This window comes from Bombyx mandarina, chromosome A1 (assembly GCF_030267445.1).
Source record: "Bombyx mandarina strain Sakado chromosome A1, ASM3026744v2".
Lineage (NCBI taxonomy): Eukaryota > Metazoa > Arthropoda > Insecta > Lepidoptera > Bombycidae > Bombyx > Bombyx mandarina.
Window position 1 is genome coordinate 4,299,989 of NC_143234.1, and position 26,941 is coordinate 4,326,929.

Below are 26,941 nucleotides of genomic sequence, written 5' to 3' on the forward strand. Positions count from 1 at the left end.
TGGGGTTGACAGTTGAGAATAGCTCACTCAACCCCAAAAGCTACAGATTATACTTTGCTTCCAAATGTTTATAAAGGACTAGTTATTACCATTTTATTTGTATCGCATCGACAAACAATAAAAGAGATATGGGCGCAATTTATTTTTATTGTCTTCGGTTTGTACGATTTAGTATTGATTCTATTTATTGTTTTTAGACGAGGCGTTTGACGATGTGTTTAGTTTGACGGGTGAAAGAACTGAGATGTGGATAAATGTCAGACCTGTGCTATATCTAAAACTTATCTTTATTTTTGCATCGATTTACAATGAGAGTTTCTATTCTACACCACATTTATCTAACTATCATATTCCGAATTACACTTGTAATCAAGAAAAGTAAAATTAATAACACATGATCTTAATTTGGAGCCATGTGCTTGTCTTCAAAAGACGTCAAATTTTTTCGATAAAACTGTAAACTTAATTAATTTAAAATTGAAACAATCGAATATTTTGTTTATGCAAAAAAAATGTCTCGTATTTTCATTGGCTTGCAAAAGTCGTAGGCATAATTAAAACTCGTTTACCGGCTTAATTTTACGAAAAAATAATGTGTTTGTTAGTCATCGACAGCCAAATATCGTGCTAAGTACTATTGCAAACTTTTTTGTTCACATCGCCGTTTATCTTATGAATAACTTTGACCTGATCACTGAAAATACAGCATTTAATAATTGACATTACAATGAATACGTCCACTTCATTGACAAGCAGTAAAGTGTGAAACAAACTTTAATTAATTAATTAGCGAGCTATATTGATTTCACGCGAATCCTTCATATGTGGGACGTGTTTTATACAACGTTGATTGATTAAGAACGGTAATTTTTATTTAGTAATTTTATTAATTGGAATTTATGACTTCGTTTAATGTTATCTTACTAACCAATAATGTAACATGAATAGGCCATACTCTCAGGAGAGAGCCCATACATATCCCGAGGCAAGTCCTGGAGTGGACCCCCAGGGCAAGCGCAGTGGGCCAGTTGAGACAAAGGCAATCGAGCTAATATCTTCCGAAATAAAGCGGTTAGCCCAAGAGCGATTGATATGGGGCTATACTTTTGAGGCACTCTTGAGGCCACTTGGGGGGCATAGGGTTTCGGACCAGATAATTTAACAATATTAGATGTATTGGATTTTTTTATTTCATGTTATCATCATCATCATCATAAAAAATCATTTTAACAAACAATTACGTTCAACGTGTCCAATGGCTGGCAATATAAATACTTCTTATGATTTTCAAACATAATAAAATCTCCGGTAGTACTTAAGTGAAAACGTCAACATAACATAAACAGTTCCAAATACTGCGAAATACTTGAAAACAATAAAAACTGCTACGGAACAATATTGTTTTTTTTTCTTTCTTACGACCATATATACTGAAGGGTAAGAATTTTCCCCTTTTCGTACACACTCTAGCAAACGCAAATACTCGCGGGCCGGGAATAGAAACGTGTTTCAAAGAATCAGGCAAAGATTGCTCCTGCCCAAATCAATTGAGTCTCAGACACGGGAACGAATATCCTAATAGAATCCCGCTGGTTTTGTTGTTTGAGGCAAGTAGCTGTGTGATCACGTACTTACGGATCCATCAGATCCAATAACCTTTGCATTAGACGCCTTCAGCTCTAACACTAGGAGCAGGATTAGGGACCCCAGTGACCGTACTCGTTCCACGAGTACGGTCACTCGTGGAACTCGACAAAGAGGTCGACGTGCAAGCTAACCCATGCATCAGCCCGCTGAGTTTCTTGCCGGATCTTCTCAGCGGGTCGCGATTCCGATCCGGTAGTAGATTCATTCGCGAAGGCGCTCGGGCAGCTGTTAGCAAATCCCGCCTCTTCTGGCTGAGCCTTGCTCGCCCCCCTGTCCTGGTGAAACTGGAAAGGCCTCCGGGCCACCAGTAATCCACCAGTAATCATAAAAAGAAATAGCTGTGATGCCGACCGAAAATAGTACCTTTCTGACGCTAGAAGGTGCCGATATAATGACCAGCAATGTTCTCAGAGAATTGTACCACTATCCGTCTGATTTCTGACGCAAAGCTGTCATATTTTCCAGTTTATAGCGGCAAGACAGCCGTTACATAATACAATTGAGATTTCGACCTCACGTCCCAATATAATTTCGTGCTTAAGTCTGTGATGTCAACGGGCATTCGATGCCGACGCAATCTTATTTCAAAGTGTCCAATGATGAACATGATGACAGTTTAACCTCAAACATATTGTTAAGCTTTCTTCTGAGAAAACTGAACTGAAAAACTTTCATCCGAGAATTAATTGAATGTTCTATAGTTACATACATTAAAAAGATACCAGTAAATAATTAGTCTTCTGTTAGATATTCAATCACGTACCTCTGTCGCTACACTCAAAACGTATACAACGTAATTCTTTCACTATTTATATTGACACAAAGCGTATATTAGCAATCGACTTGTGCGGCAGGGTTACTATCTTTTCCAGGCGAGTGCCTCCGAACGTCATTACAACTGAAGGTTCATTAATTTGACAGAACTTTGACAGTTGTAGATACTATTGTCCCTGGGGGTATTCATTTTCGTAATGTAATTATTCTTGGTTCATTTAGCGCGAAATTTACAGGTAAATACATCCTTTGTTGACGTATTAATGGAATATTATTCGAAATTGATTTTGTTTGTGAAATTGAAAACAACTTGGTTGATAGAAAACGAGTTTCCATAATAATTTGTATACTATATTACATCGGATATTGAAATATCTTAACTAGCGGACCCGGCCACACGTTGCTGTGGCTAAGGTTTTTGTTTCTAAATAACACGTGGCCGGCTTTGCTAATACCAAAAATTAACAAAGTAAGAACAATTGGATTTCACTGTAATGCATTTACGAAATAAATTTCACTTATACTTAACCTCAGCAACATGTGGTGTTTATGCCATTAAACTGTAGCTTATGTGAAACGTTGGTATTTTTAACACAGCGCCATCTATGAGATATTAATGTCAGACAGTATTACAATTATCAGTAAAAACTGATTTAAGGCGTCACCTGTTTTAGACTTATGAAACTTACAAATAATAATAATAATCAACATAAGAAATAATTGTATTGTTAATTAATAAATATTGCGACCATTAATCACAATAAAAACAATCCTATGGCGTAAGTGGGAACAAAACACATATTTAAAAAAAATAGTTAAAATTGGTTCAATAGCTTAGGTGTCCATCGCGGACAAACAACGTGACACGTAATTGTTATGTATTAAAAGATGTAAAGGGCGTAAAGAAGACATTTCTGAAGTGACACGAGAAACTGCTGCGCTCATTCCCGATCCTGCGGACAGAATGGAAAGCAGTCGACGTCGCCCAAAACACGTCATCTCGGATCCTCCCGATCCACTAACGGTGCTTTTAGGTACTTCAAGCACCGGTCACCGTTCTCGGCGAACCCGTCGCTTGCGACGAAGGGCTCGACGAGTAAATTAACTCTCAGACACAGTCCACTGAGTTTCTCGCCGGATCTTCTCAGTGGGTCGCGTTTCCGATCCGGTGGTAGATTCTGCGAAGCACGGCTCTTGCTAGGGTTCGTGTTAGCATCGTCGTCAGGTTTGAGCCCCGTGAGCTCACCTACTAGCCACGGTTACGCTGAAATAGCCTCTCAAAACTATCAGCTTAGGTAGGAAAAAAAAAAAAAAGCTGCGTTAACGTGAAACAAAAATACAACCGCGTGTCGTTTTTTTATTTGTGATTTGTGACCCGTAATGTATTATAACAATAGCATCTGGTCGTCGCCCCGTGTTATCTATAAAACATAGATTCTGCGCGTTCATAGATTTCACATTAATGATTCTTTCAAAAATACCACTTGTGATTATTATTTTTTAAATTCTCCTCGCTCAACTTTATTTATTTTATTTATTTATTTAATATCTTTTGTACACACAGCTGTTAGAAAAGACACGACAATAAGGATACAGAGTACAAGGGCACTACTTATTTCATGTTGAAATCTCTTCCAGTAGGCCCGCAAAAGGAAAGAAGAATTAGGAACATAAACCTAGTGCATACAGTAAACATTACATATAATAATATATACATATTACAAGATACAAAACAATATATATACATACAAATACACACACACACACATTTAATGAATAAATACTATTGGTAAATAGTTTAATTTAATGCATTATTACATCTGCCCATAGTTTCAGATCGAGTCATCCAAGCGCACTTAGAAATTCAGAACACAAGTTAATGAGCAATTTAATGACCAAAATAATTATCGAGTCTTCGCGAAAGTCTTGTTACTGCTAATCCAAAAGTATTTTGTCTTCGTATTTCGATAGCGTTGTAATTTGTGCAGAATAAAAACTAATAACGTTTCAAAAGAATTTCGAAAATACTTCTAAACACAAAAACTAAAAAAACATTCAGCTGTTTGTCTTTTGTATACCTTCAAATTTATTCGTAACTAGCGACCCGCCCTCGCTTCGCTTCGGAAACTGTAATTTATTATTGATTTCTCCACTATTTAATGGATGTTATTATACATATAAACCTTCCTCTTCAATCACTCTATCTATTAAAAAAAACGGCATCAAAATCTGTTGCGTAGTTTTAAAGATTTAAGCATACATAGGGACAGAGAAAGCGACTTTGTTTTATACTATGTAGTGATTCCATTAGTTTAAATATATATAGAAAATACATAATTTTCTCTTAAATTCCAAATTAATCTTGATAATCGAATTTTTATCGAAAGAGTCGTAGACCTTATAATAAAATTTATTCTTACAAGAGTTTGGAAAAGGTTCGAATTTCAATAAAATACAAATTTCACAGTGCCATTTGTCCTTTGTGAATTGCATTCAAATTTATGTTTTCATTCCAACGTATTATTGGGGGCTTTTAGCGCACGCTTACATTTTTTCGGTATCTCTAAAATCGATTCTTCAATCAAAAATAAATATATTAAAAGAATGGATAACTTCGTCGACATTTGAACTGTAATAATTACCTAGTCAGGTCATAAGTATTGTCACACAGTAAAAACTTTTCTTTTAGATTGCTGGCCACAAAAAAGTTTATTGAATTCGAATTTCGAATTGTTCATGAAAATAAAAATGTATACTTTTAGAATTTTACTCATTTTTAAATATGGAGTGGACGCTTCAAGAAGACCGTGTTGCAGTTATTGCGTTGCATCGTTGCGGCTATGCGCCAATTCAAATTTTTAACATACTGAAAAATTTGAATATAACCAAAAGATTCGTTTATCGTACCATCAAACGATACAATGAAGACTCTAGTGTAGATGACAGGTCAAGAAGTGGTCGCCCTCGGTTTGTTAGGACTCCAGCAGTGATAAAAGCTGTGAAGGCGCGAATTCAAAGAAATCCCAAACGTAAGCAGAAACTGTTGGCCCTTCAGATGGGGTTAAGCAGAACCACGGTGAAAAGGGTGTTAAATGAAGACTTAGGGCTTCGGGCATATCGAAGAAAAACAGGACATCGTTTGAATGCTCGTCTAATGGACCTGAGACTGAAGAGATGCCGCGCTTTGTTGAAGCGGTACGCGGGAAAAAAATATCGGGAAATTCTTTTTTCGGATGGAAAAATTTATACCGTAGAAGAGAGCTACAACAAACAAAATGATAAGGTGTACGCACACAGTAGTGAAGAAGCGAGCAACCGTATTCCGCGTGTCCAACGAGGTCATTTTCCATCCTCGCTCATGGTATGGTTGGGAGTTTCTTATTGGGGCTTAACAGAGGTATGTTTTAGTGAGAAAGGTGTAAAAACGAATGCAGTTGTGTATCAAAATACAGTCCTGACGAACCTTGTGGAACCTGTTTCTCATACCATGTTCAATAACAGGCACTGGGTATTCCAACAAGATTCGGCGCCAGCTCATAGAGCGAAGAGCACACAAGACCGGCTGGCGGCGCGTGAAATCGACTTCATTCGGCACGAAGACTGGCCCTCCTCCAGTCCAGATTTGAATCCGTTAGATTACAAGATGTGGCAACACTTGGAGGAAAAGGCGTGCTCAAAGCCTCATCCCAATTTGGAGTCACTCAAGACATCCTTGATTAAGGCAGCCGCCGATATTGACATGGACTTCGTTCGTGCTGCGATAGACGACTGGCCGCGCAGATTGAAGGCCTGTATTCAAAATCACGGAGGTCATTTTGAATAAACTTTAGTGTCATAAGAATCTATGTTTTGTTAAGTTCATTTTGGTATATGAATGGTTACATAATGAATAAACTTGTTTCAATTATTTTACATTAAACATGTGACAGAATTTATGACCTGACTAGGTATTTCACACTTGACGCCTTTCACATTTCATTAAATAATGAATAATCGATTCTAATAATATTTGTTTCAATATTGTTGATCTATATAACTATGATAACTTAGTAAAGTTGTAATATCGATTAATAGTACTTACCGATATGAGTAATTCTTTTTATCCAACACAATAATGCTTAGAAATAATGTATTTTCGATCCTTTATTTTCATGTAAAAGTGTATTTTTTATAGAAAATAAATAAGGTGGTAGGCATACATTATTGTAAAGATTATTTGGCACCCTGCCAACGTAAGGTCTATCTATCTATTTACCTAAGATCAATCAAAGTCATTACTTTGGCGCGTGAGATCGTTAACCTAACTATAGAAATGAAAAAAATACATCATGTCTAACTTAGAATGATATGAAATCTATGATATAAAAATCGCAATTGTTCAAAAAGCATCGATCTTCAAACTGCTGTTGTTGTCAGCAGCACAACTTAACTCACGTATATAATTTAAAAAAATTAAATATATGTAATTTCCACATCAAACGCTAAAACGAATCCATAGAAAATTTAACTAAAAATCATATTTAAGTCACTGAATCATAAACGACAGACCAAACTCTTTAATCTATGCTCCCTTCCTTTAACATTCGACCAATCAGATGTACAGTACGTACTACGCATACTAAACAAACTCTGTAAACGTTTACACGTAACTAGTCTTTACCGCTTTACGTTTAAGACTAAAATAGCTTAGAACGGTGACCGGAGAGCTTCGCGTCTGGTACAGATTAAGTAAGGTTAAGAGGTGACACGTTCGAACTTTTGCTATTTGTAGATGTTTTTGAGCACGACTTGTTAATTTATAAATTTAATACCGGGAAGTTAGTTAAAGTGGATACTCGCATAGTACTTCGAATAAATGTCACGTACACGATTTGCATGAAACGAAGGGTCTGTTTCCACGTTTAGAACAGATAAGATAATGTAAGATGCAGTGCACTGAGTTATTGTCGTCTTGGAAGCTTACGTGGCTAAGGCTTTACTATTCGTGAATTAATCATAATATACTACTGTTCATGACGATGGTGAAGAAGAAACCATGCATGACAGAATTTTGATAGTTTTATTTAACTATTTTCAAAATGCATTATTTAACAAATGTTGACGCGTGTCACGCTGCTGGTCGACCAACACGAATCCTAGGCCGCGGGCGCATCCTCCTCCCGCTGCCTTCCCCCGTCCCCTCTCTCGCCCTGAACGTCGTGAACAACTACAAATATACTAGAGATATCGCCGTTTTGGGACGCGCGGGCTATATGGGACTTCCTTTCACTGAAGGGTCACATAAAATGAAAAAAGTGACTTAACAAACAAACGAAAAATTCCCCTGGACTCTTTGTCCGAAACTTCTCTCCCTCCTCTCTCTCTCAATCTGTATTAATTAATAATGACAAAAAAGTTATCGACCTAATATAAATTTGAGATATGTACAGATGTTTTACAACAAACATTATCAATTACATATTACTAGTTTATTTATTAAACACATGTGTTATGATTTTTTTTGCGTAAAACAGTCAATTCTATTGTCAACTGTTTTATGCGACAATTTTTGTAAAATTCATAGTCATTCATTCGTTCAATTCAAGTTGTGTTCAGTGGGCAAGCCTTAATGTAATTCTTCAGCTCTTAAAACCTACCAGTTGTCATACCTTAAGCACCGGTCATCGTTCTCGTCGAACCCGTAAACTAACTAACCCACTAAACTAACCCATAGACACAGCCCACTGAGTCTCGCCGGATCTTCTCTTGCTAGGGTTAGTGTTAGCAACGACGTCAGGGTTGAGCACCGTGAGCTCACCTACTAGTTCGGTGAATCTAGAATAACCCCTCAAGATTACCAGAATAGGTAGAAAAAAAAAGCTGTCATATTAAAATAAATGATTTAATAATATCATCAAAATTCAAACAATCATCAAAATTCTTACAACGATTCACAAACGTCAATTCACTCTCTATCTTTATTATTACTCTTTGACAGTGCGTCCCTTGGGGCCTGTGCGTGCAAGGGAACTCCGTGCTTATGTTTTTAATGTCCTGCACCGAACACAATAGAATATTGTGACTTTTGTTTGCGTGTACTGAGATTTTTGACAATGGCCGTGATTTTATGAGCTTAGATAACGTGGGGGATGCTTTGTCGAAATCAACAGAACGGTTCGCTGGATGGATATTTGGAAATAACTTTCTATGGTTCATAGCGGTGGTTTATTTTCATCTTCAATAGGTGAGCCTCAAAATATTAATTAAAATCGATATATTATTTTTATGTTTTTATTGCTTAGATGGGTTGACGAGCTCACAGCCCACCTGGTGTTAAGTGGTTACTGGAGCCCATAGACATCTACAACGTAAATGCGCCATCCACCTTGAGATATAAGTTCTAAGGTCCCAGTATAGTCACAACGGCTGCCCCGCCCTTCAAACCGAAACGCAATACTGCTTCACGGCAGAAATAGACAGGGTGGTGGTACCTACCCGTGCAGACTCACAAGAGGTCCTACCACCAGTAAAAATTAGTCAATAGTTTGCAATAATAGCCTTTTTTTAGGAATGAAGTATCACTGGTCGCCCGAAGTCCTTTCCAGTTTGGCCCGAACACGTGAGTGAGCAAAGGCTCAGCCAGGAGGGAAGGGATTTGCTAAAAGCTGCCCGAGCGTCTCCGGAGGAGACCTAGCAACTCAAGGACGGCTGCTTCGCGAATGAATCCAATAATAACCTACAGTAGAAAATGCTCTGCCAATTTGTTCCTGTATCTATACTAATATTATAAAGCTGAAGAGTTTGTTTGTTTGAACGCACTAATCTCAGGAACTGCTGGTCCGACTAGAAAAATTCTTTCAGTGTTAGATAGTCCATTTATTGAGGAAGGCTATAGGCTATATAACATCACGCTAAGACTAATATAAGTGGAGCACCAATAAATAAGGTTTCAAAATAGGGGTTTAAATAGCTCCTTAACATTCTATAATTCAAAAATATCTTCATTTTTTACGTAAATGAAATGGGGGGTAAAATTTAGCGTTATGCCAAAGTAACTATTCCATGCGGACGGAGTCGCGGGCAAAAGCTAGTCCCACAATAAAGTTGTAGATATATTTTCAGATTGAACGCGTGAGCTCACATACCCGTCCACGTGTATCTAGAATAGCTCCTTAGGCTAGCACCGAATAGGTAGGAAAAAAAGTAGATATGTATACATTTACATAGTTATATTACTTTTACTATACCTAGAGAAAATTTGATGAAAACCATATAATAATATCCAAAGTAAACACCACAACTACGTAAGCGGTAAGGTAATACCTTAAAAGCCTACATATCACCGGGTCGCAACGTAACATTTCCGGACACAGTATTTCAAACGTTAACGAGGAATGTGAATTCAACCAGATAGGTTTTCTGTGAGATACCGTGTGAATTGTTCACCCCAATGGGATAGCTACTGTTTGGAAATAATTGAGATATATGGTGAATGTAAGTTTTGGATATAGACACTAGTGAATGAGTGAAAATAGACAAGTCCGCTGAGATGGTTATGTTCGTATCCCACAGGTTTTGGACTATTGCGACGATTATTTTTATTACAATGGAGTTGATAAATAACATTATTCTCAAAAAGGCCTATCGGTAAGTATGCTCTATAAGCCGGTAGCCACAGCATACTTTGTAATGGTCTTCCAACTTAATTTTGACTGAGATAAAAACCGATGTACACACCATTTTGTGACTTTATTCTAATATCCGAACTCAATCTCTAGGATTTTAAACATATACTTAATTGTAAAGTGAATTATCATCAGAGAACGACAATGACGCTTATTTGGTTTTACCCACAAAACGTTTTCTAATACATATTCTAACTGAACAGAAACAAACGCGAAATAGTTATGTTACGTGAACTTTTCCTTATGAATGAAGTGGGTAATATTTTTATTGTCTCCGGCACGGCAGTTTTACTATCGCACCACGCTCTAGGGTTGAATACACACGTTCCTTAGTGTGAGACGTGTTTATATAAAATTTATTTTTCATATGCGAAATTCGTTCCGTGAAATTCAACCATATGTATGTAAGTACGTATGGAGTTACTTCTGAAGTTTACCGGAGACATACAAGAAGATTGAGTAAGTTTCATGATGATGCAAAAAACACCAGTCCCTCCCGGGATGAAGGGTGCCCCGTAAGCAAATTTCATGGAAATCGATTGTGCAGCTAAGACGCGAAAGCATAAGAAAAAAAACAAAAACACATTTGAGTTTATAAAATAAAATTTTTTTTATTGGCATCTAAATTAAAATAATTTGCTCCAGTATAAAGAGGGCATTTGTAGGAACTGTTCTTATGTTTATTTAGGTTAAGTGTTATGTTTGTTTTTGTATATTAAAGTAAAATGAAAACAGTATTCCTTAGAAAAAAAATTGCCGTACAATGTTTACAAAACTCAGCTGAACGCAAACACACAAGTGAAGTCACTTGTTTGCATACTACATACTACTACACTACATACAGCTTTTTACATCGTCATTGGTGTTTGGATGAAGTGTTTTTAAAATTTGTATTTCGTCAAATTATTGATAGACAACAACTAATTCTTAGGCTGTTTTGTTATTGATTCATATTAATGTGAAACAATGGGTTTACGCTACTAAAAAAAAAAAGCAATGGCTAGCTCAAATTATTCTCCAAAAATTTCCAACCATAAAACATTCGTAAAAAAAAAACTGAGATCTTACTATATTTTCTATGGTTTTTGCTGTTCGTGATGGTCACATAAATTCTTAAGATTTAGTGATGAGTTGTCTGTGAAAATCTTATATGTATATCAAATAAACCTAAGATAAAACTTTACAATTGTACTATTTTCTAAAATCGTCGTCTAGTTATAATTCGCTTTAGACAAGAATAAACGATGTGAGATAAGAAGCGCTGAGATTTGTTATTCAGAACCTTTTCCTGCAAAATGACTATCTGAGGGAATATGCTAATGCTTTGGATCAATCTCTTGGGTTCTCACGTCTAGACTAGCGTTAGTGTATTAGAATAATCCGTGGGTCCTAGATAATGGTTTCATTGTAAATTATTATCTATTGATATGTGTTTTAAAATTCATTTATTTGTTAATAATTTACTAATTTGAGTCAGTCGGAGTTGGTGATCATATTATCACGCACGTGGCTACTCATTGTGATCTTAATGCGCCCCCTACCTTGATTGTTAAATTGCTCATTTTTGGGCTGCTTTCAGACAGATCAATTTCATTGTATAAAAATTAAACCTAAGATTTAGAGTAATCTTATGATGGTTCGTGCGATCCCACTGATAGATAATATGATCGGTTAGTTTAATTTTTTTAAATCAAAATAAATATTTCAAATGCTATTTTGTGTCTTTAATCTCGATTGGAGGACCGTTGATTCGTATATCTGTAGCCTTTACATTACGGGCTAGCAATGCATTGAAGCGAAATTTTATTTGTAAGTAATGACATTGAATTCGAAAAGAATCTATTTGTGATCGCTTCTATCGGCACATTATACAATACAATGGATATTTCGACCTCATGTCGCAAGGTGACATTCAGTTTGTGATGTCTTTGTGATCAATTGACCGGTCAATAAGTGAGTTCATCTGCACTAAGTTAATATGAAAATTGCACTGCATAGTGAACATACCAAACCACATCGATTAATGTTTTAAAAGTAATTATAATTTTGCACATGAAAAGTCGATTTAAATTCATACGTATTCACGAAATACGTACTCAACAAATGTTCACGATTGACTTCCACGGTGAAGGAATAACATCGTGTAATAAAAATGAAACCCGCAAAATTATAATTTGCGTAATTACTGGTGGTAGGACCTCTTGTGAGTCCGCGCGGGTGGGTACCACCGTCCTTGTTTTTTATGCCGTGAAGCAGTAACGCGTTTCGGTTGGAAGGGAGGGGCAGCCGTTGTAACTATACTTGAGACCTTAGAACTTATCTCAAGGTGGGTGGCGCATTTACGTTGTAGATGTCTATTGGCTCCAGTAACTACTTAACACCAGGTGGGCTGTGAGCTCGTCCACCCATTTAAGCAATTAAAAAATACAATTGTTCTGGTTCATTTTTACCTGTTAACATTACATTAACATAACCATCGTGAAACATTACTCGCACTGTATCTAGTAAAGGTTAATCAGAATCTACGCCGATCGTGCTACAATCACCTTTATCGGTTTGGGTTTAATGTCTATTTTCATCTGTGTTTTCCATTGAGTTCAATGAACCCCCGCCCTTAGGCAGCAGGGGCGTGAAAGCGTTATTTCGGCGCTTGTATTGGTGTTAAATTTTATATCGAGTCCTTGTTATTTTGAAGTATTGATTGTTTAATAGACATAGGCTTAATTGTTATTGTTAATTTTATTGGGTTTACAAATTCCACGAAGTAGGTATTGTTCGTTAATTAGTCTGGTTTTAGTGTTTTTTTAGGCTTTTACTTTTATGGTTTTTAATTACTGTGCGAAACAAACTGTAAAGTATCTAATTGATAATATTTAGTTATATATATTTTATATGTATATATTTATGTATATGTATTTATAAATATTATGTATGTTATATATACACATATGTTTAAGTACCTATCACTATCACACTACACCTACCAAGTTTCATCTCTGCACTCCCCTAAGGTAGACTGTCAGAGAATGGCATTAAGTCCCCCTTTATACTGTTTAGTATATAAAGTTATAAATAAATAAATAAAGTATCCGAAACGTCTGTAATAATATTCTTCTTCTTGGCCAGTCTCTTCGTTGCTGAAGGTGGTGTCTAACTTGAAGTCTTGATCACTCGATGCACTATGCTTCTCCATGCCTTTCTGTCTTTGGCGGTCTTAATAGCCTCAGTTATTGGCCTCTTTACCAGATCTGACCAGCGGGTAAGTGAACGACCGCGTTATCTTCTCTCGTCAACCTGACCAACTACCATCAGCTTCTCCAGATTATCAGGGTATCTACGAGCGATGTGACCGAAGTACTTGAGAATACGCTGGGAGCAGATACCGGAGAGCCTATTACTATATAATGACAAAAAAGAAACGCGAGACTAAGCCGAAACTGTAAAGTAGTTTCATTTAGGCCCAGATGTGGCAATTGAACCGTCAGTCGTAGTGCCAATAATATCTACCTAGTGCAAGTGCCAATAATATCTACCTAGTGCAAGTGCCAATAATATCTACCTAGTGCAATAGCCTCACCTAGATATTTAGATTTTTATGTAGCTATAGACAAATCAATTTCACAATTTGAGTCCATATATACCGCTATGTCCTCCTCCTGGTGTTCCTCAGTGCTGAGGGTCGTCTCTTTCCGGAGCAGTTTTGTTTGGACTATGTTCCTCCATTATTTTTTGTCCTCTGCGCATTGGCTAGCGACATTGATACATTTAATGTCGTCTTAATTTGAACAGACCTACTCCCCTTTGGCCTCTTTCCTTCCACTTTGTATATATGGCGCATTACGAAAAAACTACTTTACTAGATAGATTTAAGTTCATAAACGCTTTTCATAAAAGTTAAATCACGCAGTTTCGCAAAGCAACAATTGGCCTAAAGTTATCCTTCCAATGAGAACGAACGCGAGACATTTTGAAGTCGTCGTGGCCTAACGGATAAGACGTCCGATGCATTCGCGTTGAGAGATGCACCGATGTTCGAATCTCAGGCGGGTACCAATTTTTCTAATGAAATACGTACTCAACAAATGTTCACGATTGATTTCCACGGTGAAGGATTAACATCGTGTAATAAAAATGAAACCCGCAAAATTATAATTTGCGTAATTACTGGTGGTAGGACCTCTTGTGAGTCCGCGCGGGTACCACCGCCCTGCCTATTTCTGCCGTGAAGCAGTAATGCGTTTCGGTTGGAAGGGTGGGGCAGCCGTAGTAACTACGTGGGTGGCGCATTTACGTCGTAGATGTCTATGGGCTTCAGTAACCACTTAACACCAGGTGGGCTGTGAGCTCGTCCACTCATCTAAGCAATAAAAAAAAAAATACCGTGGTTTTCAGTTTAAAAAAAAAAGATAAATAAAAATCGGTTTCCAAAGAAACACGCCGATTGTCTGTGACACAGTCACGACGACCAATTTTAATCAAACCTAAATCACGTGTAATGATTAAATCTCATTTAATCGGATTAACAACGCTCTAATTAATTTATATTAAAATCATTGGTTCACAAACCTGTGGGTTGAAACAGGGGCGCGTGACGTTTTCAATTGCATTAATAATTTAGGTACATTCAAGATGAAGCCCCCTCAATACGTATTTGCGTGGGTATTTAAAATCATCCGAATGGAAATTTATACTGAGCTGTCATTTTGTGTAATACTCGTATGTCATATTTGTTTGGTCGTGAGAGATTATTTGGTTATCTATAGTAGGTATATCTCTCGAGATCAGAAGCACAACGGCCTATGAACCATTTTTTGTTGTTGCTAAAATAGCTCTTCCATGAACCATCTGTAGATCGTTTTTTTGCTACTTCATGGTTTGTACTATGGTTTTTAGATTTATGTTTTATAGAAATAAATAATTTCTCGCCAATGTATGATGACACAGCATCATCTGATTGCTATTTCTTTTTATTTTTGTTTTTCGGAAAAAAAATTGGAAAATCAACAGGATATTATGGACTTTGGATAGTATTTTGCTTTGGAACAAATATCTATATTATTTAAGATATTTGTAATAGGTTTATTTAAGTGTTTACATTTTGTTTATACGATGGTTCTTCTGCCAGTAAAGTCACGTGTCGGCGAATTGACAGGACGACATTCGGTTCAGCAATTTTTTAATTAAACACGTCGTGAAAATTGTAGCTTTAATGAATACGAACATGCAGAGTGTATTGAAATCGTTTTCGAAAACGAAGAGGTGGGTAGTTAAGTCGACCTTTGGTACAACAGTGCAACTGTACACGTTACGTTGTTGCTACAAGTCGATTTAATTCAAAATTTTCTGGCTCTATAGTTAACATTCCCTTTGTCAGTCGTTTTTTTTTATTACACCAGAGACGGCCATGACGAGAAGTTCTTTTTTGGGAGAAGAGGACGTGTTCTCATGGAGGTTGTACTTCGTGACCGGTATCGATGAAATACCGAGATATAAAATATAAGATGTTAAAGGATTCTAATTCTGGAGCGCGCAACCTTTTTTTTAACCTTAACTAGTAGGCGAGCTCACGGGACTCAAACCTGACGAAGTTACTAACACGAGCCCTAGCAAAAGTCGTGCTTCGCAGAATCTACCACCGGATCGGAAACGCGACCCACTGAGAAGATCCGGCAAGAAACTCAGTGGGCTGTGTCTGAGGGTTAATTTACTCGTCGAGCCCTTCGTCGCAAGCAACGGGTTCGACGAGAACGATGACTGAAGCTTGTGGTACCTAAAAGCACCGTTAGTGTATCGAGAGGATCCAAAATGACGTGTTTGGGGCGACGTCGACAGCTTTCCATTCTGTAGCGCGCAACGTGAAACACAATTGACATGAACAAATTTAGTCTTTAAGCAAACATGATGTTCTAGTCACGGCAGGAGCTGGATCTCCGCTACTCCCTTTTCCTGCGAGTTTTCGCATGGCGATTATTTTCGTTCTTGAGAACGCAACAATTAAAAAAAAACTATTCTCAAGCGAATATGCGTTGTTATTTTGCCAATAATTATACCGGTGTTCATATCCTCGGGCAGGTACAAAATTTTGTGTAAGACATACTTGAGCATCTGATTCACAAACAGGATGAAAGAATAAACATCAAATCTAAGTGTCTAATAAAAATTTTAAACAAAATTTAAATTTACGCACTATTTAAAATGAAGTTATGTAAATAAAGAATGAAAGTTATAACTAGAGTCGAATCATTGGGTAGAAATAGAAATTGCTCGAAGAGTCCAACGTCTAGCATTCTTTTTTTTATAGTTTAGATGGGTGGACGAGCTCACAGCCTACCTGGTGTTAAGTGGTTACTGGAGCCCATAGACATCTACAACGTAAATGCGTCACCCATCTTGAGATATAAGTTCTAAGATCTCAGTATAGTTACAACGGCTGCCCCATCCTGCAAACCGAAACGCATTACTGCTTCACGGCAGAAATAGGCAGGGCGGTGGTACCTATCCGCGCGGACTCACAAGAGTTCCTACCACCAGTATTATCTTTTAATTAACAGCCAGAGATTAATTAAATTGATTGTCAACAAAACAACACAACAAACACATACCAAATACCCAAACAACACAACAAATACCAAACGAACGAAATGCCGCACATATGCAGAATCGAATTCTTCACAACTAATTAGAATTCCGAGCGTATTGGAAACTGCAATCGAAACATCCCACAGTTATACATAGCTGTTACATGTTACGTCGCATTCCCGGATTCGACGAAATAGCAATGTTTGTCTCCACAGCTATGGATTTATCCTTACAATCATAAAATACGGTAGGATATTTTATCGAATCCGACCGTGAGCTAGTAATGCTACTGGTATGTATATTAAATGCGAAAGTTTGTTTGTTTTTTTTAGGAAGGAAGAATTACTGATGCCCCGAACGCCTTTCCAGTTTCACCAGGATAGGAGGGCGAACAAATGCTCAGCCAGAATTGGTATTTTGTTATTCTTGCAAGCAAAAAGCACGGAACGTATTTTGATAAAGTTTCACAATGTAATAACTCATACATTAGTACAGTCCATAGATAATAACATGGCATGATTAAAATACGACAGTTGGCGCGGAAGTAGTTAAAGAAGTTTTTCGTACAATCGGCAATAATCACATGAGAGCGTACCCGGTTTTCACTAGTTTATGAATTAAAGTGGATGGCGTTCATGTTTACTAGTGGTAGGACCTCTTGTGAGTCCGCACGGGTAGGTACCACCACCCTGCCTATTTCTGCTGTGAAGCAGTAATGCGTTTCGGTTTGAAGGGTGGGGCAGCCGTTGTAATTATACTTGAGACCTTAGAACTCATATCTCAAGTTGGGTGGCGCATTTACGTTGTAGATGTATATGGGCTCCACAGTAAGCGCTTCTTAACACAAGGTGGGCTGTGAGCTCGTCCACCCATCTAAGCAATAAAAAAATGCTCATATCACACGAGAGCGTAGCAGGGTTTCCCTAGTAAGTAAATTAAAGTGGATTGCTTCCATGTTGTATCCTTTATTTACAACAAGTAGACTATGACCTCGACGGCTAAAAGACAAGTTATCTACGTCGTCCCTTAAAAAGTATCCAATGTATTTATTTCAAAAGGAAATTAAGTGTATTGTGACCCGCGTAGAAACGTATGGTCCACGTCCCAATGTTATCGATTTAATAGTGGTCCTAATAGAACGCAAAACAGCTTCAAGCCAGAAATAGGTAGGATAGCCCGTGCCGATGACAATACTTACTGCCACTAATAATGACGTAAATACATTTTACAATACAGAAATACCGTAGGGTTAAGCCTTTCATACGTTTACCAATCCTGCAATGAGTCGAGTATTTTTTTTTAGCTTGGAATGTATGGATGTATATTTGTTTTTATATAACTTAAAAATTGGAACACGCAACAATCAACAATGATATTTTATCTAATTATATTATATAACCACTTTCATCGACCGATATCAGTAGAATAAAAAGACGAAATTAATTGTTAATACGATTTGCTAATTACGAATTCTTTTTTTTTTGTTTTTTTTTTTAAATACGTATAGGGTCAATTCCTTTATTAGACACTGAAAGAAATTGCTTGGGTTGGTATGAATTCGCAACCACAACCAATCAATAGTCGGGATTTATCATTCAGAAATCAATAATACGATCGTGGTTGGTTATCAAAATCCAATAACTAGTGCATATTGTGGGCAAAGGGAATTCGACCCCTGACATTAATGATTGCCGCCGTCGGGCATCGAACCAGCTACCGTTTGCGTATTAGGCCTGTATGTTATGGTAGTGATGCGGTTTTCGAGGAACTCCATTGTAGTTTAATATGTATAGACTAGTGGTCCCACAGTAGTCGAAATTCGACTATAAATAATTGAAATCATAAGTTTAAAATCATAAGTTTCAAAATGATTATGTTTCTATTATCAAAGACTATTGTACTTCTAATCACAGATTTTGGCAAGACTGCACTATAGACAAATAATATTAAACTTTATTATAGATAGCGGCCCGCTCCGGATCCGCTCGGGTCTTTAACAAAAATTTCAACGATATTTGACGTTGTTTTATTTTTTAAATAAAAAAACACTTATTGCGGCATAACTATTATAGTTAGACATATACTGTCGCGACACTTATTACAAATAATAATGTGTTCTACAAAGTCGTAGTACATTATTTTATTCTACCATCAATAGTTTAAATAGCAGGGCACGCGATGTAAAGAATATTTTAGGTAATATTTTTACACCTTGGCTTACATTATTGGAGTTTTAGTAAGGATCCCTAATTTTTTTCAAAAAAGATTATATTCTATGTCACTCGGGAATAGTATAGCTTCCAAACAGTGAAAGAATTTTTCAAATCGGTTTAGTAGTTTCGAAGCCTATTCAATACAAACAAACAAACAAATCTTTCCTCTTTATAATATTAAGTATAGAAGAAGTATTATTGACAAACAATATTAATCTATTCTTAATTTGACCACAGACTTTAAACATTAACAAAGGTTTGACAATGAACACAGAGATATGTGTGTTGTGTCAAAAACACGGTAGTGTGTGTAATGCTTTTTTTATTGATTTAGTACATTTTTTATGCATAATTTAAAAAAAATAGCATTCTGCACTCCTTCTCTGTATAAGTGTAGGAAATTACATATTCCTCCGTAACGCGCAATGTTCGTAAAAAGCGGTATAAAGTTTTTGCTTCGCTAATTAATATATAGATGAAGTATTATGAAGCGTCCGTAGCCTAAAGTATGAGTAACGTTGCGTATTTCCATCGAGCCATGCGATTATGTCCAGAAATCTACGTGCCAAGTTTTCTACGCAATCAAAAAAACTAGTTTAAAAAAATCGTCCCTCAATAATAACACACCGAGATATAAATTAAACTAATCATCTTTTGGGGCTTGATACTCCTGGTCAAACTTAAGTGATAAATTTATTGTATTATCTTTAATGCTATAGCAACTGCTTAAGTTATTCGGACGTGTTGAAGTTCGTAATGACGCAGCTAAAAGAGTCCGTTACATTTATGGACATAGATCAAACTAAAAAAGCTTGTTAAAAGCCCAAAAAGTATTCACGAACTGCGTCCAAGATGAATCAAATCCCGAGCATAATATTTTATTTTTAAACTTTCAAATAATTGTTGGCAGTTGATAGATAATAATGAACAATCACTTGGTTGATAAAAACTTTGACAAACTTTTGACAGATAAATTTAAAAAAACACAAGAAGATAAATATAGATTATTTACGCACGACGATTTAATATCACGTTCAAAATCAATAAAGTGGTGACCCTAGCTGGGGCGACGTAGCGCCCTTTGATGTCGAACGCTTTGCCGCCAAATTGCCCGACGCAGGGCTGGCAGGCGCGTTTATTTATTCAAATATGTTTATTTGCACGGCGACGCTTGATTGGAGGGTGGATCAATGAACAGTGTATTGAATGACAGCCGGTTAATTGTGAATTTTAAACGACAAGACCTACTTTTTTATTCAATTCGGAATTGACAGGGTAACTTTGCGTTGTTTTTTAAGATAAAATAATTGTTTTTCGGATAAAATGCTGACGGTTTTTAATGTTACTTACAGGAAGTGTATGTGATGGGCAGACTTGTTCACGGCCTGCCAGTTGTTAAGCGATTATCGAGGTTCTAGATTAGAAACATGACTATGTCCTACGGAACACATGGTGGCTTAGAGGTTGCGTTAGACAGGACCGCGGTACCCACTAGAACGTGCCCTTGGCGACAGCCCTACAATCATGTTTATTCAATTTCTCGACAAGCATACGTTATTTCAGAAAATGTTATCGTATTCTTGTTGTTTCTATTAAGTGAATTATTTTTAGTTTAATCGTAAGTACATCGTCTGCTACAAATTACCCGTAACTGAGGGACGCAAGGGAACACATTGTATTTGTTTTATGGAAACAAACAATTTCCAACCTTAGGCGTCTAATTTAAAGTTCATATTACTTTTACCTATAAATTAGATTGACATGTGTTGTTTTTTATATATTTATTTTTAGGGTTTTTAGTGTCTTTCGGGCAGATGCGTTTCTGCTTTTGAACTAATTTAGTTTAGATTTCGAAGTCAGATGGTTAAATAGGTTCTAGTGATATTAGTGTTAGAGCAATATTTATATGACAATATAGTATATAGGACCAATGTTTCAGCGATAGGCAGAGCGGCTTGGCTGTGCCTTTAGCGTTGCTGACGGTAACCACTCACCATCGGGCCTTATGTTCGTGTACCGAATCACTGTGGGTAGGACGTACCAGTTTGTACTTCTTGGTATGGAAACTCGGAAAAGCGACGCGACACGATAACCCCTTATCGTGACCGCCGATAACTACATACCGGATCCAGACTACGAAGTACTACTAAACAATCGCCATTATCCCAAAACACGTCATTTCGGATCCTCCCGATCCACTATCGGTGCTTTTAGGCATTCCCAGCACCGGTCACCGTTCTCGTCAAAACTGTCGGATGCGACGAAGGGTTCGACGTGAAAACCTACAGACACAGCCCACTGAGTTTCTCGCCAGACCTTCTCAGTGAGTCGCGATTCCGATCCGGTGGTAGATTCAGCGAAGCACTGCTCTTCGTAAGGCAGATGTTAGCAAAAACCCCCAAGCCGAGCCCAATCAGCTCGCCAACACGTTCGGTGAACCTAGGCATAACCCCTCGAGGCTACTAGCTGATAATAGGTACTAATAGGTAATAATAGACAGACAGGGAAGATCGAGGGAATAAACCGCGCGGGCGCAGTACGACAAGGTGGTTCGACCAAATCCGCACCACACTAAAGATCCCATTCCACGATGCCCTTCATGCGGCCAATGATCGGAGGCGCTGGCGGGACATTACAAGGAGCAAAATCCTGTCGACATATAATGGTCACGACCCTCAACAGTGAGGAAACGATGCGAGGTAATAATAGCTACTAATAGGTAGGGAAAAATTCAAATTGTTGGTGTTATGTAATGATGATGATGGTCTCCGGTGACCGCAAAAACCGAATAGATCATGATCTCATCTGCTCCCAGTTTATGAATGTCTTGATGTATATTTATCTTTGCCACGACTTCTGTATTAGTTGAGCTATTAGTAAACAAACGAATAATTCTTCTTACATTTTCTTGTTAGTAACAGCAATTGTGAATATTCATTTCTTGATGGCCGTCGTACATAGGGGCTACAATTAAGAGTTATGGTGTAAGGAGTTCAATCGATGATCGTAATTGATACAAATGGCGCGAGACGCTTTTAGGGGAATCCGGGTTTGTTTGCTGTACGAGTCCTGTATACGTTTTGGAATTTCATTTGTGTATTTGCTGCTTCTGAAGTTTGCGCAATGCAGTTTTGTATTCAAGGATTATTTTTATTTATTGCCTAGATGGGTGGACTAGCTCAGGATCTACATGGTTTTAAGTGATTACCGGAATTTATAGACATCTACAACGTAAATGCCGCCACCCACCTTGAAACGTCTTTGAAATTGTCTCGTAGTAATGTAGACGTCGCCATAAACACATCATTACGGATCCTTCCAACACCGGTCACCGCCCTCGTCGAACCCGTCGCTTGAGACGAAGGGCTCAACGAGTGAATTAACCCATAGACACAGCCCACTGAGTTTCTCGCCGATCTTCTCAGTGGTTCGTATTTCCGATTCTGCGTAGCACTGCTCTTGCTAGGGCCAGTGTTAGCAACACTCCCGGTTTGAGCCCTGTGAGCTCACTTACATGTTAAGGAGAAGCTGAAATAGCCTCTCAAAGCTATCAGCATAGGTAGGAAAAAAATATATTAAAAATAAAATAAAAATCAGTATTTAGTATTTTTTACGTTACCTCAGTTAAGATTACATTCATTTTTCATGGTGAGTATCTAGTTGCTTTTTCACGTACCTGAAAAAATAAAGTAAAAAAAACGTTAATTTTGCTGTGTTTTACAGACTCTACAGTAGCAACATTGCTATACAGATATAGAGATAGAGCGATAGAGCAGCCGCGATTGACATATTGACTTAATGAGTGATAAAAGTTACACTTAAAGATTAGGAACTATACTGAAAATTTTTTTTTTTCCTACCTAAGCTGAGACCCTTGAGAGGCTATTTCAGCGTAACCCTAACGTTTGTAGGTGAGCTCACGGGGCTCAAACCTGATGACGTTGCTAACACGAACCCTAGCAAGAGCCGTGCTTCGCAGAATCTACCACCGGATCGGAAACGCGACCCACTGAGAAGGTCCGGCGAGAAACTCAGTGGGCTGTGTCTGAGAGTTAATTTACTCGTCGAGCCCTTCGTCGCAAGCGACGGGTTCGACGAGAACGGTGACCGGTGCTTGAAGTACCTAGAAGCACCGTTAGTGGATCGGAAGGATCCGAGATGACGTGTTTTGGGCGACATCGACTGCTTTCCATTCTGTCCGCAGTATCGGGAATGTGGTTACCGGCGGCCACGATGAGAGGGTTCTCGTGTCGTGCCGCTTTATCGAAGTGGATACTGAGACCTTACAACTTGTATCTCAAGGTAGGTGGCGGGATTTACGTTGTAGATGTCTATGGGCTCCGGTAACCGCTTAACACCAGGGGAGCCGTGAGCTCGTCTACCGACCTAAGCAAATATAATAATTAAAAGTCAAGTATTTTCTTCGATTTTTGCGAAATCTTAAAAACAAAAACTGCAAACCATTCGAAACGTCGGACATAATGTAATGACAATAATAAACACGAGAATAAACCGTAAAAGTTATTATAAATAAAGGCGAATTTTGTTTGTATTCTAAGTATGTACACACGTACCTAGCCTTCATTCCCGCAAAGAACCAAAGGGAAACGGGGGTGACTGAAAATCAGCGCTGTTCGATTTATCAACCTTGAACAGCAATAGCTGAGCTAGGGATGGACGTTTAAAATATACATCGATGTTTTTTTCGATGTGATGCATCGATCGGTCACATCGATGGTAATACGATGTATTGGGAAATACATCGATGTTTCTTATATATCGATTGTTTTAGGTTAGGCATTAATTAAAACAAAAATATGTATTAATCAGGAAATATATGTATTAAAATTAAAAATCACCGAGACAACACATTTTTTTTACATATTCCAATATTTTTTGTCAATGCTATGTAAAAACAAAAGTTTGCTTAATCTCTTCCCCTTCAGCCGGTTTCTTTGTTCAGTCATAACTAGCCCTGCCTGTGAAAAAAGTCTTTCTGAAGGGACTGACGTGCCAACTATTGTTAAATACTTAAAAGCTATTTTGTACAGCTTCGGGAATTGTATTTTGTAATCTCTCCAAATTTCTAACGGATTTTCTTTAAGTCTTCCAACAGGAGTTCGGAGATAAACGGAAAGTTCGTCAGACAAAACGTCTTCAGATTTGTTAATTTTCCAGTTACGATGCACTAACTTATGGTGATCAGTCCATAATGAAAAGGCCTCTTCATTTTTATCGGACTTGTCAGAATCGGACTCAGGTTCTTCATTGCTATGCAAATTCTTCTTCATTAAATCTTTAATTTTCGTAACAGCATTCGAACAAGCTATCGGATCATTGAAATGCATTCTTTTAAACCGTGGATCTAAAATACTTGCGATAGCCAGAGCATTCACATGTTCTATTGAACCCATTCTTTTATTTATTTCATTAATAGCAAGTTTCTGCACCTCTTTCGCTACGGGATCTTCTATAACAGCTGAAGTTATTTTAGAGAGCATGCAACGAACTAAGGGAATAATTTTACTACTTGTGCAGTATTTATCACCTGAAATTTCTTTTGTAGCCGCTTCTAAGGGTCGCAATACCATGATGACAGACGATACAGTAGATATTTCCGATGCACTCAGCATTGCAGGTGCTCTAGGGTGGCGGAAGAGAATATCATTTATGACACTACGGAGTTCTAGAAATCTTTGTAACATATAATATGTACTGTTCCAGCGAGTATCCACGCTTTGTATTAATTTTACCTCAGCTGCTCCAGCAGAAGACTCCGTAGCCGCAGCAGTAGCTTTACGTAATTCATCACTAGCAATGCAACTCTGTTTAAACCAAGTCACTATTGATTTTACTTTAGAAACAATGTTTCTCCACTCAATACATATCATTGTGCCTTCAGCCACCAAATTCAGAGTATGGGCAAAACATGGGATGTGTTTCCTTCTACCAAACGCTAATTCGATCGCCTTAACTATATTGGCTGCGTTGTCAGTAACAACAGCTGTTACATTCTCTTGATCGATTTTCCAGTCTTGACATACCTTTAAGAGAATTTCAGAAAGATAATCTGATGTATGTCTTTCATCCAATTCGTACACACCTAAGGTGACTGAATATAGTTCAATGTCTATTCCGAAATGTGTGTGATGCCCAAAAAACTTTTCATATTCAAGGTATCCGACCAAATATCTGTTGTTAGGGTTATATCTTCTATAGAGGACAACATTTTCTTAATTGTTTCTGAAATTACTTCATATTTATCGTCCAGCCAGCGTCTTAGAGTTGTTCTACTCGGGAGCTTATATTGAGGAGCAACTGTTTTCATTAGAGTTTTGAAGCCTTCGTTTTCAACGATTGAGAATGGCTGATGGTCTTTGCAAATCATGAATAACAAACAGTTGTTCAGTTTCCTTGTCTTCGCTCCAGATTCTGAGTAAGAGGAAATATCTTTAAAAGCGGCCTGTATTGTTCTTTGGCGTTTTAAAGGTGTAACGTTTTCGTCTAAGTCTGAATCAATGGTTTCATTTACGGTTTTTGGTAACGGTGCACCGGATCTTTGACTGCCACTGCAACTTGGAACAGGTTGAAACTGAAGTACTCCATCATCCATTTTATTATAAGGCGTAACTTTGGTATCCAGATCCAGAGGATTCGATATTTCGTCTGTAGTAGTTACTGCATTGAATGTAGTTTGTTTCCGCTGAATTTCGAGATAAGCAGCCTTATGAACATTACGAATATGTCCAATTAAGTTCGTAGTGTTTCCAGCAGACTTAATTTCCTTTTGACATAGTTTGCATTTCGTTTTCTTATCGTCAATTTTGTTAAAGAACTGCCAAACGGAACTTTTTTTCTTAGGTCCCATTATAACTGAAAGTAAAAAACAAAACTATATAGGACTGTTTACAGGGAATTTATAATAATACCTATTAACTGCCTAGTAGAATACAAATAAGTATAAGCCGCATTTTAATCGATAATATTAATATAGTAATTATCGATAACTTGGCATCACTACAATATATAGTATTATTATTTCACGGTAAAAAATATAACCTTTCAATCAAATCGTATCATATTGCGAAATTAATGCATTCGTCGTAAAGTAGGTACATAATCTTCTCTTTTATATCTTAGTTATAAGCACGCGCAATATAAAACGTAAAATATAATAATTGCTTTGTACTTTTTGACAACAAAACAATGTGTCATTTCCAGTAAAGTTTCACTAGCAAAACCATTATCATTATCACTAAATACATTATTCTATTTATTAATACACATACCTGACATACCTGTTCATAAATTAGTTTCTTTTTTAGATTTAAACAAGGCAAAAACTCGTATCGTAACAAAAACACAATATACATTTACACAGCAGAAACTCGGTCGGCCATATTGTTGTTTTGGTTTAATTAATATTGGCAGCACTGATTATAACGTTTCGTTTCTCTTTTCACTCATAGTATAGTAATCTCATAATTTGCGTACCTAATCGATGCATCGAATGAAAAACATCGATATATATTCGATGTTGAAGTATTTACAATACATCGGTTCAAGACGATGCATCGTTACTATACATCGAGTATTTTAAATAAATCGATGTATATCGTCCATCGCTAAGCTGAGCCACCTCCTTTTGCCTTTTTCTCTTTTTTTTTTCTTTTCTTTTTTTTGTATTTCATTTTATGATGTGAAAGGCAATAAATGATTTTTATTATTATTCTTATTTGTTTTATTAGTATTTGTATTTTTCGCATACTTTGTGGAATTTCCATTCACCCGCCTCACAAACGTTAGGAAAGCGTGTGATCGTACACTTGTTACGTTTGACCACTGGGTGCACAAATCGTATAGTCGCTGCAAAGTTTGTTACTAACCACGTATTCAGCACTTCAGCACAAAACTAACCAAATACCGGAGATGTTTAGTGCATGATCTTTAGCATAAATTTAGTTTAGATTTTAAACAGTATATATAATACTCCTATGATATGAAGGTATGCGCAGAGCAATATCATCGACGCTCTCTCCTGTTTACTGTTTGTGCTTCTTGAGG

General features: G+C 37.3%; 1 protein-coding gene and 1 pseudogene across 8 annotated transcripts in view; both read right to left on the bottom strand.

The window, feature by feature from the left end:
- Cirl (Calcium-independent receptor for alpha-latrotoxin) overlaps positions 1-26,941 on the bottom strand; it is a 374,591-nt gene that overhangs the window by 172,812 nt on the left and 174,838 nt on the right. The window lies entirely within an intron of this gene.
- On the bottom strand, positions 23,696-26,309 carry LOC149499474 (E3 SUMO-protein ligase ZBED1-like; annotated as a pseudogene). The gene is made up of 2 exons (XR_016325638.1): positions 26,167-26,309; positions 23,696-25,750 (listed from the first exon to the last, which is right to left on the bottom strand). The product of XR_016325638.1 is annotated as an E3 SUMO-protein ligase ZBED1-like (transcript).